General features: G+C 37.4%; 1 protein-coding gene across 1 annotated transcript in view; it reads left to right on the top strand.

Annotated features, from left to right (window-relative positions):
• The first annotated feature begins 339 nt into the window (after positions 1 to 339).
• The window catches only part of LOC111089897 (plastin-1-like), a 9,604-nt gene continuing 4,824 nt past the window's right edge, over positions 340 to 5,119 (top strand). Inside the window, exons 1-2 of the mRNA XM_022403140.1 lie at positions 340 to 419; positions 2,574 to 2,741. The gene's annotated coding sequence lies outside the window, so the exon portion shown is untranslated. The remainder of the gene's footprint in view (positions 420 to 2,573; positions 2,742 to 5,119) is intronic.

Genomic DNA, 5,119 nt, shown 5'->3' on the forward strand with positions numbered 1-5,119 from the left:
CTGAAAGAAGTAGCAGATAACGTATGTGAAAGTGTAGAAAAAGAAGTAAACACAATGGAAGTAGATGCAGAGGAAAAGAAAGTAGAGGAAAAGGTAGAAGAAGAATGGAAAAAGGTTACAAAAAAGAAAAATAAAGAGAAGAAAAAACCGGAAAAAAAGACGGAGAAGGGTTTAACAAAAAAACCCAGTGATACACTGTTGGCGGAAGATTTACTCCTGTCGGAAAGTTCCTCGAGCGAAAGCAGCGGGGAAGAAATGATGGAAGATCAACAGGTGAAAAGGGCACGTTCGATCACATCGTCTGAAGACAAAAAAAAAAGGGAATCGGTATTCACATAACAGGTAAATACGACATGGAAGAAATCTACGAAAGTATGAAACGACTAAGGTAACGAGTATAAGAGTGTCCTACAAAAAGGGTAAGTAGGGTAAGTTCGTTTATATCTCTAATAGTTTCTATAACTGGCTGTGGTCGCAGGGTAAGGTGGAGACATGCCTTACTCTCTTCACACAGTAAGGGTTTAGTTAGAATAGTTAGTGTGTTATCTGAACTGAAGGAGCGGCGACTGACTGTTCGAGATGGAGTCTGGGAGCCTACTCCTGGAGTGCGGCAGAGGAAGCTCGATGGTTGCTATGAGGGGATGGAAGCCTTTAGGCTGAAATTTCTGACGTGGCTGATCGTCGAGTTGAAACTGATTAGTGTCTTCAGGGGCCGTGGGCATGGTGATTTGTCCTGGTTGGCGGGCTGTGCTGGGATGGAAGTTCTTGGAGATCGAGGAGAACTCGGGGTTTTACCTCTGTTTGAACCGGACCTGAGACGACCGTCCCTAGTATGGCTAGCTGTCGAGTTGATAGCTTATCATGTTACCTGGTTTTGGGTGTATGGAAGTGAGATCAGAAATTTCAGGCGTGTCGTGGAAATTACCTCTTTGAGAAAGGGAGGACCTCCAGTACTTGCAAGTCTCTGTTCCTGTCCCTTGTTTTGACTTATAGGGCTTGAACACAAAAAAGAGTATGTAATGTGTGTGGGGTCACGAACTGACTTGGAGTGTAAGGACCTGACATGCTGGATAGTCTGGATCAATGATCTGAAGTTACTCAACATAGGTAAGAATTTAAATTCTGGACGTAAATCGAGTGTAGTCTGTTATCGTTTACCAACAGTAAGGCTAGCACTTAAAGTTAAAAATTGTTTTTCATTGGAAAATATAGAGGAATGTGTATTATGTCTTAGTTTTAACAGCATCAGGTGTGGGAGGGTAGCTAAGTACAGCTACAACTCCAACATCTAAACTGCTCAGAGTAAATATTTGTGGGAAGATGACGATTTAAATAGGTTATTAAGAGGTAAATTTTAGTAGGGAATGAGTAATTGTGTTGCTCACGAAAACACAAACTAGTAAACAGAAAACGAAACAGTAACCATGCAAAACAGTCCCATGGCGGCTCTGAAAGTTTTTTCAGATGTTAACTCGGCTATTACTTCGTTGAAACTTGAAAGGCTACCTTTAAGTTTAAAGACATCATTAAATTTTAAATTAAGCTAATAATATGAACGTACTTAAGGCGGCCATATAGTTTCCACCTTCACATTACAGTCTTGGTAAGAAACTGGCCCACGAGCATAAAGAAGTTGGCCATCACCATCGTAGAATATTCTAAATTGACATCACGAAAATCTAGTGTCATTGTTTTCTCTCTAGTCTTGTGATGACGTCACTGTTTTAGTAGAGCTGTGTTCTGTATAGTGTTGCAATGAAATGACAATTTTTGATACGAGTTTTTTGGTTCACTAGTAGATGTATCTGTATCATTTTAAAGATATGTAAATACCTATATGATTTGTTAAATAAACTTAAATTTATTCTTAATGAAAAGTCAAATGAAAGTTATATATTTGATGTATATGACAACATTTTACCAAATTGTGAATCCTGCTTTTGATACGTGAAGAACATAAATCTTAAAACATCATGTTAACAGTGGGTGTCAAACAGAAGAACGTTGAAAATATGAAGCTGTAGTATTTTATTAACTTTGATTTTAGTAGAAATTTGTAAAAAACCGAAGAATTTTTTTTGCTTCTCAATCGGCCATGGAATGTTTAAGTGTTTCACAAATGGTGCACCTGTTAGTGTTAAAAATAGAAGTAACTGATGTAACATTTCTCCAAATCTTGACAATTTTTGTTTGTCTTGTGGACTATCTATAAAGCATGGTAAACACTGTAAGTATATATATATATGTGTGTGTGTGTGTGTGAAGAAAGTGAATGTTTTTAATGGAAAAAATTACTGTAATGTTTTTAATTAATTTGCAGAAACCCAGAAGTGATATATTCTGTGTAGGTTAATATGATTTTATTTGCTTATTCAAGCTTGCGGTGACTTTGTGAATTACATTTGTGTCCTATTTTTTATGTTTCATTTTATATTTTTTTATAACAGGGTTTTGTAGTAAAATTGTATTGGTGTAACAAATGGACATTTCAAAATTGTTTTAAATTTTGGACATACTGATACATTTTTTTATTTCTAAATTATAAAGTGTCAAGTAAATGTGTTATGTTATAGCTTAACAGGGATGGAAGTGGCTTCCTTGACATTAGTGAGCTAAAGAGGGCGCTTGAAATTGTTGGTTTCAAGTTTCCACAGTGGCAAGTCAGACAAATGATTGACCGAATGGACAGAAGTAAATTTATGGAAAACAGAGGACAACTAAGTTTTGAAGAGTTTCAGAAGGTACTGTACATGATATGTCTAAATATTTTGATGTGGAAGTTATCTTTTTTAATTTTTGGTAATCTCTTACAAATGAGTTTTCTTACTGATGGTCATCAGCATGAGGTGACAAGTTTACGACTTTATCATTTTTTTGATTCAGTAAAGGAAACTGAATGTGTGACATATTTAAATCTCAGTTAACTACCATTGGTATTAGTAAAAGAAAAATACATAGATATCGGTGTGAAAGGTATGAACTCACTACCAACCAATCAAAATCAAGAATAGAAATATAAACAGATCATATATATTGAACCTGGTGGTGTTTTGAATATCTATACATATATATATATATATATATAATCCAAAACTCGTTTGGAATATTTGTGGACTCCAACTGTCTTGACCTGCTGATCTACATATAGCTTCCATCATCACCATGCATAGTTGTTTTCTTACCCCATTACTCTAAGACTTGCCATAGTATGATGGTTTGACTTAACACTTGCCATAGTATGATGGTTAGAGCCTTTGACTTAACACTTGTCATAGTCTTATGGTTAGAGCCTTTGACTTAACACTTGCCATAGTCTGATTGTTAGAGCCTTTGACTTAACACTTGCCATAGTCTGATGGTTTGACTTAACACTTGCCATAGTCTGATGGTTTGACTTAACACTTGCCATAGTATGATGGTTAGAGCCTTTGACTTAACACTTGTCATAGTCTGATTGTTAGAGCCTTTGACTTAACGCTTGCCATAGTCTGATGGTTAGAGCCTTTGACTTAACACTTGCCATAGTCTGATGGTTAGAGCCTTTGACTTAACACTTGCCATAGTCTGATGGTTAGATCCATGACTTACAATCTGTGAGCTCAATTGCCATCAACTAATGTGCTTGACTTTTCCGCCATGGGTGGGGGGTCATAATGTGATGGTCGATCCCACTTTTCATTGGCAAAAGAGTAACCCAAGTGTTGACAATGGGTGGTGTTAATGAGCTGCCTTCCTTCTTGGCTATCCCTTCTATGAGTGGTGTTAATTAGCTGCCTTACTTCTTGGCTATGCCTTCTATAGGTGGTGTTAATGAGCTGCCTTCCTTCTTGGCTATCCCTTCTATGAGTGGTGTTAATTAGCTGCCTTACTTCTTGGCTATGCCTTCTATAGGTGGTGTTAATGAGCTGCCTTACTTCTAGGATATCCCTTCTATAGGTGGTGTTAATTAGCTTCCTTACTTCTTGGCTATGCCTTCTATAGGTGGTGTTAACTAGCTGCCTTACTTCTTGGCTATCCCTTCTATGGGTGGTGTTAATTAGCTGCCTTACTTCTTGGCTATCCCTTCTATGGGTGGTGTTAATTAGCTGCCTTACTTCTTGGCTATGCCTTCTATAGGTGGTGTTAATTAGCTGCCTTACTTCTTGGCTATGCCTTCTATCGGTGGTGTTAATTAGCTGCCTTACTTCTTGGCTATCCCTTCTATGGGTGGTGTTAATTAGCTGCCTTACTTCTTGGCTATCCCTTCTATGAGTAGTGTTAATTAGCTTCCTTACTTCTTGGCTATCTCTTCTATGAGTGGTGTTAATTAGCTACTTTCCTTCTTGGCTATCCCTTCTATGGGTGGTGTTAACTAGCTGCCTTACTTCTTGGCTATTCCTTCTATGGGTGGAATTAATTAGCTGCCTTACCTCTAGGCTATCTCTTCTATGGGTGGTGTTAATTAGCTTCTTTCCTTCTTGGCTATCCCTTCTATGAGTGGTGTTAATTAGCTGCCTTACTTCTTGGCTATCCCTTCTATGGGTGGTGTTAATTAGCTGCCTTTCCTCTAGGATATCCCTTCTAAAATAGGTACAGCTAGTGTAAACAGCCTTTGAGTAGCTTTGAGTGAAATTTGAAAAACAAATAAAACCCATCAATACCATCCTATGGGTGGGCTTCCCCTCAACTCCTTTTGGTTTCATGGGCTGTATGATGTGGTGAAGTTCCCAGGTGAAGTTATTTAATAGCTTAATTCTCCTCATCTGCAGTTATTGGTCATGTATCTGGAGAACCAGTGGATATTTTCCCCTGTGTTAGAATTTAATTTGAGGTTGTTTTCAACTCCATATTAAGTTTTTCTGTATCACTACATGGATTGAAAATGAAGAAAGTTGTTAACGGTAGCGTTAATATTTAAACTGTTTTTTTTTCATGATGGCTAGAAGCTCTCATTAGCATAAACATACGCAAACATCTCATGCTAGTATTAACTGAAACTGAGTTTCATATTGTAGTGAAATAGCCCTAATACATTACACTTGGGAATATAGGATGGTAACTGGAAATACAATAAAAATTATTATTATGACCTTCAATGGGCCAACAGATGTCAGCATGCTGGACTCTTGACCTATTGAAT

The sequence above is a fragment of the Limulus polyphemus genome, unplaced genomic scaffold, assembly GCF_000517525.1.
Source record: "Limulus polyphemus unplaced genomic scaffold, Limulus_polyphemus-2.1.2 Scaffold7770, whole genome shotgun sequence".
In the NCBI taxonomy this organism is placed as follows: domain Eukaryota; kingdom Metazoa; phylum Arthropoda; class Merostomata; order Xiphosura; family Limulidae; genus Limulus; species Limulus polyphemus.